This window comes from Lampris incognitus, chromosome 3 (genome assembly GCF_029633865.1).
Source record: "Lampris incognitus isolate fLamInc1 chromosome 3, fLamInc1.hap2, whole genome shotgun sequence".
NCBI lineage: Eukaryota > Metazoa > Chordata > Actinopteri > Lampriformes > Lampridae > Lampris > Lampris incognitus.
This window is the reverse complement of record NC_079213.1, coordinates 23,333,192-23,351,383: the sequence shown is the minus strand read 5'-3', so window position 1 is coordinate 23,351,383 and position 18,192 is coordinate 23,333,192. Positions and strand designations below refer to the sequence as shown.

Genomic DNA, 18,192 nt, shown 5'->3' with positions numbered 1-18,192 from the left:
ATGTTTCCTTCAACGATGGCAGTAGTGCGACTGTCTGCTTCTTGCTGGGGAAAACTAAATCAACAGCAAACCAAGGCAACAGTAAAAACCTATCTAATATCTCTCCCTGTTCTTTCCTCTTTGCCTAAATTAAAACCTAGTATTTTGGTATAGCTATTTTTGGCCTTATATGGACAGTTTTCTGCTATTTCTAGATCCTCTATATAAATTTTGGGATTTCTCTGTGTTTCCTTTGGTCTCTGATGTTTCAACAGCCGAAGAAACTTAAATTTGAAAGGTAATAGAATAGAAGAGAACTGCAATGACTTCAACGTTGGACACAACGGGACTTTTACAAAGGTTGTGCAACATCAGATCAAGAGAAATATAAACGGAGAAAGTGATGTGCCAACACAATTTGTCTTGTGCGCAGTTTTAAACAGTTTACGGTTTTGTGTAAAGATTGGTAGTGTGCTGTACAGTGGTTGTGGTGGTGGTGGTACGGTGTTTAGTTCTCTGCGCTGCAGGCGCAGCAAACCGGGTTTGAATCCCGGGCATGGTAGTGGTTGTTGTGAATTTATGGTTCTATGAAGGACTTTCGCATTGGGAGTAATTTAAGTGAAAAATAATTAAGTGCCCATGCATTTCCATGCACAACATGCTATCGTGCCATTATAACTGAAAGTTTGGTTAGACCTCAAGGCGCCGTGCAGTAAAGCATAACAGTTGAAAGAGTATTTTTCTAGTCAAAAGCCATGTGTGTGTAATATGTGTGAGTTGAATTGAACAGACAAAGGTGCCATCTTTGGGCTAGTGGCGCAATGGATAACGCGTCTGACTACGGATCAGAAGATTCTAGCTTCGACTCCTGGCTAGCTCGTTTTACGTGGGAAAAAGTCTTTTTTAGAGTGTCCAAAGTACCACACAGTAATTTGTAGGTGTGTTACGAGTCCAAGAAAAGTCTGGCAAAACGGTTATCACATAGAGTTTCACAAACATTGTGTCCTAACTGAATGCGACGGCAGGGAGCGTCAGGAACTAATTAGTTTGACTGCTTTATTTTTTACAAAAATTTCCCAAATGGCCTCAAATGACGCAGCGCTGTAGTGCACGATGCAGTGGGTTGTTTTCAGCTAAAATGTTGTTGGATGCCCTGTTTTATTTACTTGATGTCCCTCGCGTTGAAAAGCGCTATGTCACGGACGAGAAACTTCTCCAGTCTGCTCTCGATCGCAAAGCTGATAGGGACACGGTTTCTTACATGACGGTTTCAGTGTGGACAGAGTGTCCGATGCGACACGATAGTCACACATTCGCTTCCAGTTAGGACACGATGTAAGGAGACTTCCACTCACTGCTGGTGAATATCTCTCGACTCAGTTCATCCGTTGCTTATGCTGTCATTAAGCTCTTTTCTGGTCCTCTATATGCATACCGTCCGGTAAAGAGCCAACAATAGGCCCACGTTTTCCGTTGAAGATAGTCCTCGTTAGTATAGTGGCTAGTATCCCTGCCTGTCACGCAGGAGACCGGGGTTCAATTCCCCGACGGAGAGGGTACATCAATTTATGACTTGAGTCGTTACCATGTTGACTGCTCCCTATGTTTCCTTCAACGATGGCAGTAGTGCGACTGTCTGCTTCTTGCTGGGGAAAACTAAATCAACAGCGAACCAAGGCAACAGTAAAAACCTATCTAATATCTCTCCCTGTTCTTTCCTCTTTGCCTAAATTAAAACCTAGTATTTTGGTATAGCTATTTTTGGCCTTATATGGACAGTTTTCTGCTATTTCTAGATCCTCTATATAAAATTTGGGATTTCTCTGTGTTTCCTTTGGTCTCTGATGTTTCAACAGCCGAAGAAACTTAAATTTGAAAGGTAATAGAATAGAAGAGAACTGCAATGACTTCAACGTTGGACACAACGGGACTTTTACAAAGGTTGTGCAACATCAGATCAAGAGAAATATAAACGGAGAAAGTGATGTGCCAACACAATTTGTCTTGTGCGCAGTTTTAAACAGTTTACGGTTTTGTGTAAAGATTGGTAGTGTGCTGTACTGTGGTGGTGGTGGTGGTACGGTGTTTAGTTCTCTGCGCTGCAGGCGCAGCAAACCGGGTTTGAATCCCGGGCATGGTAGTGGTTGTTGTGAATTTATGGTTCTATGAAGGACTTTCGCATTGGGAGTAATTTAACTGAAAAATAATTAAGTGCCCATGCATTTCCATGCACAACATGCTATCGTGCCATTATAACTGAAAGTTTGGTTAGACCTCAAGGCGCCGTGCAGTAAAGCATAACAGTTGAAAGAGTATTTTTCTAGTCAAAAGCCATGTGTGTGTAATATGTGTGAGTTGAATTGAACAGACAAAGGTGCCATCTTTGGGCTAGTGGCGCAATGGATAACGCGTCTGACTACGGATCAGAAGATTCTAGCTTCGACTCCTGGCTAGCTCGTTTTACGTGGGAAAAAGTCTTTTTTAGAGTGTCCAAAGTACCACACAGTAATTTGTAGGTGTGTTACGAGTCCAAGAAAAGTCTGGCAAAACGGTTATCACATAGAGTTTCACAAACATTGTGTCCTAACTGAATGCGACGGCAGGGAGCGTCAGGAACTAATTAGTTTGACTGCTTTATTTTTTACAAAAATTTCCCAAATGGCCTCAAATGACGCAGCGCTGTAGTGCACGATGCAGTGGGTTGTTTTCAGCTAAAATGTTGTTGGATGCCCTGTTTTATTTACTTGATGTCCCTCGCGTTGAAAAGCGCTATGTCACGGACGAGAAACTTCTCCAGTCTGCTCTCGATCGCAAAGCTGATAGGGACACGGTTTCTTACATGACGGTTTCAGTGTGGACAGAGTGTCCGATGCGACACGATAGTCACACATTCGCTTCCAGTTAGGACACGATGTAAGGAGACTTCCACTCACTGCTGGTGAATATCTCTCGACTCAGTTCATCCGTTGCTTATGCTGTCATTAAGCTCTTTTCTGGTCCTCTATATGCATACCGTCCGGTAAAGAGCCAACAATAGGCCCACGTTTTCCGTTGAAGATAGTCCTCGTTAGTATAGTGGCTAGTATCCCTGCCTGTCACGCAGGAGACCGGGGTTCAATTCCCCGACGGAGAGGGTACATCAATTTATGACTTGAGTCGTTACCATGTTGACTGCTCCCTATGTTTCCTTCAACGATGGCAGTAGTGCGACTGTCTGCTTCTTGCTGGGGAAAACTAAATCAACAGCGAACCAAGGCAACAGTAAAAACCTATCTAATATCTCTCCCTGTTCTTTCCTCTTTGCCTAAATTAAAACCTAGTATTTTGGTATAGCTATTTTTGGCCTTATATGGACAGTTTTCTGCTATTTCTAGATCCTCTATATAAAATTTGGGATTTCTCTGTGTTTCCTTTGGTCTCTGATGTTTCAACAGCCGAAGAAACTTAAATTTGAAAGGTAATAGAATAGAAGAGAACTGCAATGACTTCAACGTTGGACACAACGGGACTTTTACAAAGGTTGTGCAACATCAGATCAAGAGAAATATAAACGGAGAAAGTGATGTGCCAACACAATTTGTCTTGTGCGCAGTTTTAAACAGTTTACGGTTTTGTGTAAAGATTGGTAGTGTGCTGTACTGTGGTGGTGGTGGTGGTACGGTGTTTAGTTCTCTGCGCTGCAGGCGCAGCAAACCGGGTTTGAATCCCGGGCATGGTAGTGGTTGTTGTGAATTTATGGTTCTATGAAGGACTTTCGCATTGGGAGTAATTTAACTGAAAAATAATTAAGTGCCCATGCATTTCCATGCACAACATGCTATCGTGCCATTATAACGGAAAGTTTGGTTAGACCTCAAGGCGCCGTGCAGTAAAGCATAACAGTTGAAAGAGTATTTTTCTAGTCAAAAGCCATGTGTGTGTAATATGTGTGAGTTGAATTGAACAGACAAAGGTGCCATCTTTGGGCTAGTGGCGCAATGGATAACGCGTCTGACTACGGATCAGAAGATTCTAGCTTCGACTCCTGGCTAGCTCGTTTTACGTGGGAAAAAGTCTTTTTTAGAGTGTCCAAGGTACCACACAGTAATTTGTAGGTGTGTTATGGGTCCAAGAAAAGTCTGGCAAAACGGTTATCACATAGAGTTTCACAAACATTGTGTCCTAACTGAATGCGACGGCAGGGAGCGTCAGGAACTAATTAGTTTGACTGCTTTATTTTTTACAAAAATTTCCCAAATGGCCTTAAATGACGCAGCGCTGTAGTGCACGATGCAGTGGGTTGTTTTCAGCTGAAATGTTGTTGGATGCCCTGTTTTATTTACTTGATGTCCCTCGCGTTGAAAAGCGCTATGTCACGGACGAGAAACTTCTCCAGTCTGCTCTCGATCGCAAAGCTGATAGGGACACGGTTTCTTACATGACGGTTTCAGTGTGGACAGAGTGTCCGATGCGACACGATAGTCACACATTCGCTTCCAGTTAGGACACGATGTAAGGAGACTTCCACTCACTGCTGGTGAATATCTCTCGACTCAGTTCATCCGTTGCTTATGCTGTCATTAAGCTCTTTTCTGGTCCTCTATATGCATACCGTCCGGTAAAGAGCCAACAATAGGCCCACGTTTTCCGTTGCAGAGAGTCCTCGTTAGTATAGTGGCTAGTATCCCTGCCTGTCACGCAGGACACCGGGGTTCAATTCCCCGACGGAGAGGGTACATCAATTTATGACTTGAGTCGTTACCATGTTGACTGCTCCCTATGTTTCCTTCAACGATGGCAGTAGTGCGACTGTCTGCTTCTTGCTGGGGAAAACTAAATCAACAGCAAACCAAGGCAACAGTAAAAACCTATCTAATATCTCTCCCTGTTCTTTCCTCTTTGCCTAAATTAAAACCTAGTATTTTGGTATAGCTATTTTTGGCCTTATATGGACAGTTTTCTGCTATTTCTAGATCCTCTATATAAAATTTGGGATTTCTCTGTGTTTCCTTTGGTCTCTGATGTTTCAACAGCCGAAGAAACTTAAATTTGAAAGGTAATAGAATAGAAGAGAACTGCAATGACTTCAACGTTGGACACAACGGGACTTTTACAAAGGTTGTGCAACATCAGATCAAGAGAAATATAAACGGAGAAAGTGATGTGCCAACACAATTTGTCTTGTGCGCAGTTTTAAACAGTTAACGGTTTTGTGTAAAGATTGGTAGTGTGCTATACTGTGGTGGTGGTACGGTGTTTAGTTCTCTGCGCTGCAGGCGCAGCAAACCGGGTTTGAATCCCGGGCATGGTAGTGGTTGTTGTGAATTTATGGTTCTATGAAGGACTTTCGCATTGGGAGTAATTTAACTGAAAAATAATTAAGTGCCCATGCATTTCCATGCACAACATGCTATCGTGCCATTATAACTGAAAGTTTGGTTAGACCTCAAGGCGCCGTGCAGTAAAGCATAACAGTTGAAAGAGTATTTTCTAGTCAAAAGCCATGTGTGTGTAATATGTGTGAGTTGAATTGAACAGACAGAAGTGCCATCTTTGGGCTAGTGGCGCAATGGATAACGCGTCTGACTACGGATCAGAAGATTCTAGCTTCGACTCCTGGCTAGCTCGTTTTACGTGGGAAAAAGTCTCTTTTAGAGTGTCCAAGGTACCACACAGTAATTTGTAGGTGTGTTACGAGTCCAAGAAAAGTCTGGCAAAACGGTTATCACATAGAGTTTCACAAACATTGTGTCCTAACTGAATGCGACGGCAGGGAGCGTCAGGAACTAATTAGTTTGACTGCTTTATTTTTTACAAAAATTTCCCAAATGGCCTTAAATGACGCAGCGCTGTAGTGCACGATGCAGTGGGTTGTTTTCAGCTGAAATGTTGTTGGATGCCCTGTTTTATTTACTTGATGTCCCTCGCGTTGAAAAGCGCTATGTCACGGACGAGAAACTTCTCCAGTCTGCTCCCGATCGCAAAGCTGATAGGGACACGGTTTCTTACATGACGGTTTCAGTGTGGACAGAGTGTCCGATGCGACACGATAGTCACACATTCGCATCCAGTTAGGACACGATGTAAGGAGACCTCCACTCACTGCTGGTGAATATCTCGACTCAGTTCATCCGTTGCTTATGCTGTCATTAAGCTCTTTTCTGGTCCTCTATATGCATACCGTCCGGTAAAGAGCCAACAATAGGCCCACGTTTTCCGTTGCAGAGAGTCCTTGTTAGTATAGTGGCTAGTATCCCTGCCTGTCACGCAGGAGACCGGGGTTCAATTCCCCGACGGGGAGGGTACATCAATTTATGACTTGAGTCGTGACCATGTTGACTTCTCCCTATGTTTCCTTCAACGATGGCAGTAGTGCGACTGTCTGCTTCTTGCTGGGGAAAACTAAATCAACAGCAAACCGAGGCAACAGTAAAAACCTATCTAATATCTCTCCCTGTTCTTTCCTCTTTGCCTAAATTAAAACCTAGTATTTTGGTATAGCTATTTTTGGCCTTATATGGACAGTTTTCTGCTATTTCTAGATCCTCTATATAAATTTTGGGATTTCTCTGTGTTTCCTTTGGTCTCTGATGTTTCAACAGCCGAAGAAACTTAAATTTGAAAGGTAATAGAATAGAAGAGAACTGCAATGACTTCAACGTTGGACACAACGGGACTTTTACAAAGGTTGTGCAACATCAGATCAAGAGAAATATAAACGGAGAAAGTGATGTGCCAACACAATTTGTCTTGTGCGCAGTTTTAAACAGTTTACGGTTTTGTGTAAAGATTGGTAGTGTGCCGTACTGTGGTGGTGGTGGTGGTACGGTGTTTAGTTCGCTGCGCTGCAGGCGCAGCAAACCGGGTTTGAATCCCGGGCATGGTAGTGGTTGTTGTGAATTTATGGTTCTATGAAGGACTTTCGCATTGGGAGTAATTTAAGTGAAAAATAATTAAGTGCCCATGCATTTCCATGCACAACATGCTATCGTGCCATTATAACTGAAAGTTTGGTTAGACCTCAAGGCGCCGTGCAGTAAAGCATAACAGTTGAAAGAGTATTTTTCCAGTCAAAAGCCATGTGTGTGTAATATGTGTGAGTTGAATTGAACAGACAGAGCTGCCATCTATGGGCTAGTGGCGCAATGGATAACGCGTCTGACTACGGATCAGAAGATTCTAGCTTCGACTCCTGGCTAGCTCGTTTTACATTGGAAAAAGTCTCTTTAAGAGTGTCAAAGGTACCACACAGTAATTTGTAGGTGTGTTATGGGTCCAAGAAAAGTCTGGCAAAACGGTTATCACATAGAGTTTCACAAACATTGTGTCCTAACTGAATGCGACGGCAGGGAGCGTCAGGAACTAATAAGTTTGACTGCTTTATTTTTTACAAAAATTTCCCAAATGGCCTTAAATGACGCAGCGCTGTAGTGCACGATGCAGTGGGTTGTTTTCAGCTGAAATGTTGTTGGATGCCCTGTTTTATTTACTTGATGTCCCTCGCGTTGAAAAGCGCTATGTCACGGACGAGAAACTTCTCCAGTCTGCTCTCGATCGCAAAGCTGATAGGGACACGGTTTCTTACATGACGGTTTCAGTGTGGACAGAGTGTCCGATGCGACACGATAGTCACACATTCGCATCCAGTTAGGACACGATGTAAGGAGACCTCCACTCACTGCTGGTGAATATCTCGACTCAGTTCATCCGTTGCTTATGCTGTCATTAAGCTCTTTTCTGGTCCTCTATATGCATACCGTCCGGTAAAGAGCCAACAATAGGCCCACGTTTTCCGTTGCAGAGAGTCCTCGTTAGTATAGTGGCTAGTATCCCTGCCTGTCACGCAGGAGACCGGGGTTCAATTCCCCGACGGGGAGGGTACATCAATTTATGACTTGAGTCGTTACCATGTTGACTTCTCCCTATGTTTCCTTCAACGATGGCAGTAGTGCGACTGTCTGCTTCTTGCTGGGGAAAACTAAATCAACAGCAAACCAAGGCAACAGTAAAAACCTATCTAATATCTCTCCCTGTTCTTTCCTCTTTGCCTAAATTAAAACCTAGTATTTTGGTATAGCTATTTTTGGCCTTATATGGACAGTTTTCTGCTATTTCTAGATCCTCTATATAAATTTTGGGATTTCTCTGTGTTTCCTTTGGTCTCTGATGTTTCAACAGCCGAAGAAACTTAAATTTGAAAGGTAATAGAATAGAAGAGAACTGCAATGACTTCAACGTTGGACACAACGGGACTTTTACAAAGGTTGTGCAACATCAGATCAAGAGAAATATAAACGGAGAAAGTGATGTGCCAACACAATTTGTCTTGTGCGCAGTTTTAAACAGTTTACGGTTTTGTGTAAACATTGGTAGTGTGCTGTACTGTGGTGGTGGTGGTGGTACGGTGTTTAGTTCTCTGCGCTGCAGGCGCAGCAAACCGGGTTTGAATCCCGGGCATGGTAGTGGTTGTTGTGAATTTATGGTTCTATGAAGGACTTTCGCATTGGGAGTAATTTAACTGAAAAATAATTAAGTGCCCATGCATTTCCATGCACAACATGCTATCGTGCCATTATAACTGAAAGTTTGGTTAGACCTCAAGGCGCCGTGCAGTAAAGCATAACAGTTGAAAGAGTATTTTTCTAGTCAAAAGCCATGTGTGTGTAATATGTGTGAGTTGAATTGAACAGACAGAGCTGCCATCTATGGGCTAGTGGCGCAATGGATAACGCGTCTGACTACGGATCAGAAGATTCTAGCTTCGACTCCTGGCTAGCTCGTTTTACGTGGGAAAAAGTCTTTTTTAGAGTGTCCAAGGTACCACACAGTAATTTGTAGGTGTGTTACGAGTCCAAGAAAAGTCTGGCAACACGGTTATCACATAGAGTTTCACAAACATTGTGTCCTAACTGAATGCGACGGCAGGGAGCGTCAGGAACTAATTAGTTTGACTGCTTTATTTTTTACAAAAATTTCCCAAATGGCCTTAAATGACGCAGCGCTGTAGTGCACGATGCAGTGGGTTGTTTTCAGCTGAAATGTTGTTGGATGCCCTGTTTTATTTACTTGATGTCCCTCGCGTTGAAAAGCGCTATGTCACGGACGAGAAACTTCTCCAGTCTGCTCTCGATCGCAAAGCTGATAGGGACACGGTTTCTTACATGACGGTTTCAGTGTGGACAGAGTGTCCGATGCGACACGATAGTCACACATTCGCATCCAGTTAGGACACGATGTAAGGAGACCTCCACTCACTGCTGGTGAATATCTCGACTCAGTTCATCCGTTGCTTATGCTGTCATTAAGCTCTTTTCTGGTCCTCTATATGCATACCGTCCGGTAAAGAGCCAACAATAGGCCCACGTTTTCCGTTGCAGAGAGTCCTTGTTAGTATAGTGGCTAGTATCCCTGCCTGTCACGCAGGAGACCGGGGTTCAATTCCCCGACGGGGAGGGTACATCAATTTATGACTTGAGTCGTGACCATGTTGACTTCTCCCTATGTTTCCTTCAACGATGGCAGTAGTGCGACTGTCTGCTTCTTGCTGGGGAAAACTAAATCAACAGCAAACCGAGGCAACAGTAAAAACCTATCTAATATCTCTCCCTGTTCTTTCCTCTTTGCCTAAATTAAAACCTAGTATTTTGGTATAGCTATTTTTGGCCTTATATGGACAGTTTTCTGCTATTTCTAGATCCTCTATATAAATTTTGGGATTTCTCTGTGTTTCCTTTGGTCTCTGATGTTTCAACAGCCGAAGAAACTTAAATTTGAAAGGTAATAGAATAGAAGAGAACTGCAATGACTTCAACGTTGGACACAACGGGACTTTTACAAAGGTTGTGCAACATCAGATCAAGAGAAATATAAACGGAGAAAGTGATGTGCCAACACAATTTGTCTTGTGCGCAGTTTTAAACAGTTTACGGTTTTGTGTAAAGATTGGTAGTGTGCTGTACTGTGGTGGTGGTGGTGGTACGGTGTTTAGTTCGCTGCGCTGCAGGCGCAGCAAACCGGGTTTGAATCCCGGGCATGGTAGTGGTTGTTGTGAATTTATGGTTCTATGAAGGACTTTCGCATTGGGAGTAATTTAAGTGAAAAATAATTAAGTGCCCATGCATTTCCATGCACAACATGCTATCGTGCCATTATAACTGAAAGTTTGGTTAGACCTCAAGGCGCCGTGCAGTAAAGCATAACAGTTGAAAGAGTATTTTTCCAGTCAAAAGCCATGTGTGTGTAATATGTGTGAGTTGAATTGAACAGACAGAGCTGCCATCTATGGGCTAGTGGCGCAATGGATAACGCGTCTGACTACGGATCAGAAGATTCTAGCTTCGACTCCTGGCTAGCTCGTTTTACATTGGAAAAAGTCTCTTTAAGAGTGTCAAAGGTACCACACAGTAATTTGTAGGTGTGTTATGGGTCCAAGAAAAGTCTGGCAAAACGGTTATCACATAGAGTTTCACAAACATTGTGTCCTAACTGAATGCGACGGCAGGGAGCGTCAGGAACTAATAAGTTTGACTGCTTTATTTTTTACAAAAATTTCCCAAATGGCCTTAAATGACGCAGCGCTGTAGTGCACGATGCAGTGGGTTGTTTTCAGCTGAAATGTTGTTGGATGCCCTGTTTTATTTACTTGATGTCCCTCGCGTTGAAAAGCGCTATGTCACGGACGAGAAACTTCTCCAGTCTGCTCTCGATCGCAAAGCTGATAGGGACACGGTTTCTTACATGACGGTTTCAGTGTGGACAGAGTGTCCGATGCGACACGATAGTCACACATTCGCATCCAGTTAGGACACGATGTAAGGAGACCTCCACTCACTGCTGGTGAATATCTCGACTCAGTTCATCCGTTGCTTATGCTGTCATTAAGCTCTTTTCTGGTCCTCTATATGCATACCGTCCGGTAAAGAGCCAACAATAGGCCCACGTTTTCCGTTGCAGAGAGTCCTCGTTAGTATAGTGGCTAGTATCCCTGCCTGTCACGCAGGAGACCGGGGTTCAATTCCCCGACGGGGAGGGTACATCAATTTATGACTTGAGTCGTTACCATGTTGACTTCTCCCTATGTTTCCTTCAACGATGGCAGTAGTGCGACTGTCTGCTTCTTGCTGGGGAAAACTAAATCAACAGCAAACCAAGGCAACAGTAAAAACCTATCTAATATCTCTCCCTGTTCTTTCCTCTTTGCCTAAATTAAAACCTAGTATTTTGGTATAGCTATTTTTGGCCTTATATGGACAGTTTTCTGCTATTTCTAGATCCTCTATATAAATTTTGGGATTTCTCTGTGTTTCCTTTGGTCTCTGATGTTTCAACAGCCGAAGAAACTTAAATTTGAAAGGTAATAGAATAGAAGAGAACTGCAATGACTTCAACGTTGGACACAACGGGACTTTTACAAAGGTTGTGCAACATCAGATCAAGAGAAATATAAACGGAGAAAGTGATGTGCCAACACAATTTGTCTTGTGCGCAGTTTTAAACAGTTTACGGTTTTGTGTAAAGATTGGTAGTGTGCTGTACTGTGGTGGTGGTGGTACGGTGTTTAGTTCTCTGCGCTGCAGGCGCAGCAAACCGGGTTTGAATCCCGGGCATGGTAGTGGTTGTTGTGAATTTATGGTTCTATGAAGGACTTTCGCATTGGGAGTAATTTAACTGAAAAATAATTAAGTGCCCATGCATTTCCATGCACAACATGCTATCGTGCCATTATAACTGAAAGTTTGGTTAGACCTCAAGGCGCCGTGCAGTAAAGCATAACAGTTGAAAGAGTATTTTTCTAGTCAAAAGCCATGTGTGTGTAATATGTGTGAGTTGAATTGAACAGACAAAGGTGCCTGTTATGTATGCACACATCGACAGTGCTGCATTTGATTTGGTGCTGTTCTATTGTGCTGGGATCGATTGGTGATGCCTGCGGGCTCTGGGTTGTTTGATCGGGTCTGCCTTTGATGCTGTGTCAGTCAAAATAAAGAATGCCACGGAGAGGTTGTGTCGAGCGACAGCGCTGTGTCCTGACGTGATTTCTAAATACAATATTGGCGACGAGGATGGCTGATATCTCTCTCCCACCACCTGCCCCCTTCCTGGCATTACCTGGCGAGCCTCCGGTACCATGGACTCGCTGGCTACATAGTTTTGAAAATTACATCATCGCCTCAGGGCTCGACGACGTGAGCCAGGCTAGGAAGACGGCTCTGTTGCTTCACTGCTTGGGAGCAGAGGGTCATCGTGTGCTCGGGACTCTGGGGAACGTCACAAGCTTTGCCGAAGCTGTGGGACTTATGAGCACCCATTTCACTGCTCCACAGAGTGCCCTCCTTCGGCGATTTATATTCCGTCAGCGACACCAACTGCCTGGTGAGTCTGTGCGGCAGTACGTAGCTAATTTGCGAGGGCTAGCTAGCTCATGCAAGTTTGGCCCGCTTCAGGACGAGATGGTTCGCGACCAGCTAATCGAACACACCAACAACGCAAAGGTGCGTGAGAATCTCCTGCTGGAAAAAGATGATCTGCTGCTGTCCAGAGCAATTACCATCGCACTACAGGTTGAGGGAGCAGCTGAGTGTGCTGCTATGCTAAATACACAGCAAGTGGCCACCTCCAGTCAAGCTGCCAACGACTCCTCCCTCTACTCACGGCTGCCCCTCGGGACGCAATCCAGCCAGAGCGAGGCGGGCGCCGACTCCACTGGGGACGTCTTGCAACTGCAACGACGGCGTTCTCGGCCCCGCCCTCAACAGTCCTGTGGTAACTGTGGGTCTCGGTCTCATGTTTCAAGGGCTCAGAACTGCCCTGCCCGTGGCCAGACATGCCGTAGCTGCGGTAAGCACAATCACTTTGCCAACGTCTGTCGATCTTCCCCGGCTGGGTCAGAGGGCCACACCCCCCAGTCTTCAACCGCCGTCATTCACAAGGTGAGCTCTGCGCCAGTGTCATTCAAATCATGCACAGTCAACATTAATGATGTGTGCATTCCCCTGCTGTTGGACACCGGTGCAAGTGTGTCTCTCCTGAATGTTGATACCTACAGTCAATTTTTCGGTTCACTGCCACTGTCCGCACCCTCAGCTGTCCTCTGTGGGTATGGTGACTCCAAAATCGATCTGGTTGGCTCTCTCCAACTGACTGTCCGCTATGGAACCAAGCTGGTGCCTAATGCAGTTTTTCATGTGGCACGCCGTGGGGCCAACCTGATGGGCCTGGACCTGTTCTCCGCTCTGGGGTTCTCCCTCTTAGACACAAGGGGGGCAGCAATCCTGACTGTCGCCACACCTTGGCAGCAGAAGTGGCCATCGCTGTTTATGGGGCTTGGCTGCCTCTCCGCCTTCACCCATCAACCTCTCCTCAACCCTGCTGTGAAATCTGTCATCCAACCACTGCGCCGCATCCCGTTGGCTCTCCGTGATGGGGTCTCCGCCGAGCTGCAACAACTGCTGGAAGCTGGCATCATTGAACCGGTGGACGCGTCACCTTGGGTCTCAAACCTCGTGGTGGCTAAGAAGAAGTCGGGGGGCCTGCGTGTCTGCGTCGATCTACGTGCAGTAAATAAGGCAGTGGTCCCTGATAAGTATCCACTGCCCACCTCAGAAGAACTCACTGCTCAGTTCTATGGCTCTGAGGTGTTCTCCAAGCTCGACCTCAGACAGGGGTACTTACAGGTGCCCCTCCACCCCAGCAGCCGAAACCTCACAGCCTTTGTGACACATGCAGGAGTGTTTCGCTACACCAGGATGCCTTTCGGTCTCAGCTCCGCCCCTAGCTGCTTCCAGAAAATCATGGTCTCCGTGCTGGCTGGCATACTGGGCGTGGCCATTTATCTGGACGATATAGTGGTACACGGGCCCACCAGTGAAATCCACGACAAGCGCCTTAACATGGTCTTCGCAGCCCTGTCCAAGCACAAGCTAACTCTCAATGCTGAGAAATGTGTCCTCTCTGTGCCAGCCATCGACTTCGTGGGGTTCCGGCTGTCAGCGAGCGGTGCAACTCCACTACAATCCAACGTGGACGCCATTCAGGCCATCCCTGAGCCCAGCTCGGCCGCCCAGGTCGCCTCCTTCCTGGGTATGACAAGTTACTACCTGAGGTTTCTTCCCCAGTACTCTGCGACCACAGCCCCCCTGCGCCAGCTGCTGCGTAAGGACGAGCCATGGGTGTGGTCAAAGGCATGCAGTGACGCTGTGCGTGATCTCAAGACTCAACTGACTTCACCACCAGTGTTGGCTCACTTCAACATCTCCAGCTCCACCTTTGTGACCTGTGACGCATCAGCCACAGCGATAGGGGCCGTGCTGTCTCAAACCCAGAACGGTGTGGAGAAGCCCATTGCCTTCGCCTCCCGTGCCCTCAACCTGACCGAGCAGCGGTACTCCGTGGGTGAGCGTGAGGCGTTAGCCTGTATCTGGGCTTGTGAAAGGTGGCACCTCTACCTCTATGGCCGCTCCTTCACCCTCAGGACAGATCACCAGGCCCTGACAGCGCTGCTGTCCACATCTGGGACAGGCCACAAACCCCTGAGGCTGCACCGCTGGTCTGACCGCCTCCGCCAGTACAACTTCAGCCTGCAGTTCACCCCAGGCAGAGACAATGTTGTCGCCGACCTGCTCTCTCGCTCTGTCTCCACCCCAGCTCCACAGACGGACACTGACTGTGTGGAAAAGGACATTGTCCAAATGCTACACACACCCCTCCAGGCCACTGTCTCTCTGCAGGAGCTGAGGGCAGCCTCCGAACAGGACCCTGTCCTCTCCCAGCTCCGCACCTACATCCAGAACGGCTGGCCTCACAAGGTCCCAGAGGAGCTGGCTGCGTTCGCCCGAGTCAGACAGGAGCTCTCCTGCTGGAACGACACCTGCGTGGCACGTGGGTTTTGCACAGTGGTCCCAGCTGCTCTCCGTGCACGTGTTTTGAATACGGCGCATGAAGGCCACCTGGGCATTGTGAAACTGAAACAGCGCTGCCGAGACCTGGTGTGGTGGCCGGGGATAGACAGAGATATTGAGGCTCTGGTGAAGGACTGTTCTGCCTGCCTTGTGAGTGGCAAGACTGGCCACCAGGCTCCCCCACCCCTGCAACCTCTCGCCTGGCCCTCTCAGCCCTGGGAACACCTGCAGTTGGACATTTGTGGTGAGATCCATGGAGTTCCCCACCACCAACGCTTCATGGTGGTCGCCTACGATCTACACTCAAAATGGCCTGAACTCACCACTTCCGGCACTGTGACCTCACAGATCATCATCGACTTCCTGGACTCTCTTTTCTCTCGCTGGGGCCTCCCAAAGGCCATCACCACTGACAACGGCCCTCAGATGGTCTCTGCTGAGTTCACTGCTTATCTCGAAAGCAAGGGCATCCGTCATATACGCACTGCGTACTACCACCCCCAGGCCAATGGCGGCGTTGAACGTTTTCACCAGTCACTGAAGAACGGCCTCAGAGCACACATGGCCCAAGGGTGCTCTTTCACGCAGGCCATTCGTCACACTCTGCTACACTATCGGGCCACACAGCACTCGACCACAGGCGTCTCCCCAGCCTCTCTCATGCTAGGCCGGGAACTGTGCATGCCCCTTGACAGGCTCCGCCCCTCCACACCTCAGGCACCTCCCTCTGGGGTCAGAGCCTCAGTCACTCGTCAGCAGACGCGGATGAAGCAACGGTTTGACCAGTCAAAACGAACCAGGGTGCCAGACATCAATGTGTCAGACTGGGTCAGGGTCCGCAGGCCCCACAGGGACAATAAAATGGCTTCATACTGGTCATCTCCTCTCCAAGTCACCCGTCAGCTGGGCCCAGCCACTTACCTCCTCAGCGATGGCACTCGGTGGCACTCCAGTCGTCTACGGAAGGTGTCAGCTCCGCCACACACAGCTGGTGACACAACCATAGCCATTCCCTCAGCATGGCGAGACGCCCCGGGGCTTCATGCAGCTCCTACACGGGCCCCAGACATTTCTGGGCCTCAGCTCCCCCTGCCATCTCCCTCCCCACCTCGGCCTGCCCAGCCTCAGGCCGCCCCGCGACCTGTTCGCACACGTTTACGCCCTGGCCACCTAGAGGACTTTGTGTCAACCTTTCATGTTTGAAATCCTGCCCGGGGGGGGGGGGGGAAATGTTATGTATGCACACATCGACAGTGCTGCATTTGATTTGGTGCTGTTCTATTGTGCTGGGATCGATTGGTGATGCCTGCGGGCTCTGGGTTGTTTGATCGGGTCTGCCTTTGATGCTGTGTCAGTCAAAATAAAGAATGCCACGGAGAGGTTGTGTCGAGCGACAGCGCTGTGTCCTGACGTGATTTCTAAATACAATAGTGCCATCTTTGGGCTAGTGGCGCAATGGATAACGCGTCTGACTACGGATCAGAAGATTCTAGCTTCGACTCCTGGCTAGCTCGTTTTACGTGGGAAAAAGTCTTTTTTAGAGTGTCCAAGGTACCACACAGTAATTTGTAGGTGTGTTACGAGTCCAAGAAAAGTCTGGCAACACGGTTATCACATAGAGTTTCACAAACATTGTGTCCTAACTGAATGCGACGGCAGGGAGCGTCAGGAACTAATTAGTTTGACTGCTTTATTTTTTACAAAAATTTCCCAAATGGCCTTAAATGACGCAGCGCTGTAGTGCACGATGCAGTGGGTTGTTTTCAGCTGAAATGTTGTTGGATGCCCTGTTTTATTTACTTGATGTCCCTCGCGTTGAAAAGCGCTATGTCACGGACGAGAAACTTCTCCAGTCTGCTCTCGATCGCAAAGCTGATAGGGACACGGTTTCTTACATGACGGTTTCAGTGTGGACAGAGTGTCCGATGCGACACGATAGTCACACATTCGCATCCAGTTAGGACACGATGTAAGGAGACCTCCACTCACTGCTGGTGAATATCTCGACTCAGTTCATCCGTTGCTTATGCTGTCATTAAGCTCTTTTCTGGTCCTCTATATGCATACCGTCCGGTAAAGAGCCAACAATAGGCCCACGTTTTCCGTTGCAGAGAGTCCTTGTTAGTATAGTGGCTAGTATCCCTGCCTGTCACGCAGGAGACCGGGGTTCAATTCCCCGACGGGGAGGGTACATCAATTTATGACTTGAGTCGTGACCATGTTGACTTCTCCCTATGTTTCCTTCAACGATGGCAGTAGTGCGACTGTCTGCTTCTTGCTGGGGAAAACTAAATCAACAGCAAACCGAGGCAACAGTAAAAACCTATCTAATATCTCTCCCTGTTCTTTCCTCTTTGCCTAAATTAAAACCTAGTATTTTGGTATAGCTATTTTTGGCCTTATATGGACAGTTTTCTGCTATTTCTAGATCCTCTATATAAATTTTGGGATTTCTCTGTGTTTCCTTTGGTCTCTGATGTTTCAACAGCCGAAGAAACTTAAATTTGAAAGGTAATAGAATAGAAGAGAACTGCAATGACTTCAACGTTGGACACAACGGGACTTTTACAAAGGTTGTGCAACATCAGATCAAGAGAAATATAAACGGAGAAAGTGATGTGCCAACACAATTTGTCTTGTGCGCAGTTTTAAACAGTTTACGGTTTTGTGTAAAGATTGGTAGCGTGCTGTACTGTGGTGGTGGTGGTGGTACGGTGTTTAGTTCGCTGCGCTGCAGGCGCAGCAAACCGGGTTTGAATCCCGGGCATGGTAGTGGTTGTTGTGAATTTATGGTTCTATGAAGGACTTTCGCATTGGGAGTAATTTAAGTGAAAAATAATTAAGTGCCCATGCATTTCCATGCACAACATGCTATCGTGCCATTATAACTGAAAGTTTGGTTAGACCTCAAGGCGCCGTGCAGTAAAGCATAACAGTTGAAAGAGTATTTTTCCAGTCAAAAGCCATGTGTGTGTAATATGTGTGAGTTGAATTGAACAGACAGAGCTGCCATCTATGGGCTAGTGGCGCAATGGATAACGCGTCTGACTACGGATCAGAAGATTCTAGCTTCGACTCCTGGCTAGCTCGTTTTACATTGGAAAAAGTCTCTTTAAGAGTGTCAAAGGTACCACACAGTAATTTGTAGGTGTGTTATGGGTCCAAGAAAAGTCTGGCAAAACGGTTATCACATAGAGTTTCACAAACATTGTGTCCTAACTGAATGCGACGGCAGGGAGCGTCAGGAACTAATAAGTTTGACTGCTTTATTTTTTACAAAAATTTCCCAAATGGCCTTAAATGACGCAGCGCTGTAGTGCACGATGCAGTGGGTTGT

General features: G+C 46.7%; 5 non-coding genes across 5 annotated transcripts; all 5 read left to right on the top strand.

Annotated features, from left to right (window-relative positions):
* The first annotated feature begins 6,187 nt into the window (after nt 1-6,187).
* Nucleotides 6,188-6,259, top strand: trnad-guc (transfer RNA aspartic acid (anticodon GUC)). The gene has a single exon. It is a non-coding gene; the product is annotated as a tRNA-Asp (tRNA).
* Nucleotides 6,260-7,763: 1,504 nt separating this feature from the next.
* On the top strand, nt 7,764-7,835 carry trnad-guc (transfer RNA aspartic acid (anticodon GUC)). Its single transcript has one exon. It is a non-coding gene; the product is annotated as a tRNA-Asp (tRNA).
* A 1,504-nt stretch (nt 7,836-9,339) lies between these two features.
* trnad-guc (transfer RNA aspartic acid (anticodon GUC)) lies at nt 9,340-9,411 on the top strand. The gene has a single exon. It is a non-coding gene; the product is annotated as a tRNA-Asp (tRNA).
* A 1,504-nt stretch (nt 9,412-10,915) lies between these two features.
* Nucleotides 10,916-10,987, top strand: trnad-guc (transfer RNA aspartic acid (anticodon GUC)). The gene has a single exon. It is a non-coding gene; the product is annotated as a tRNA-Asp (tRNA).
* Nucleotides 10,988-16,970: 5,983 nt separating this feature from the next.
* On the top strand, nt 16,971-17,042 carry trnad-guc (transfer RNA aspartic acid (anticodon GUC)). Its single transcript has one exon. It is a non-coding gene; the product is annotated as a tRNA-Asp (tRNA).
* The last annotated feature ends 1,150 nt before the right edge of the window (nt 17,043-18,192 follow it).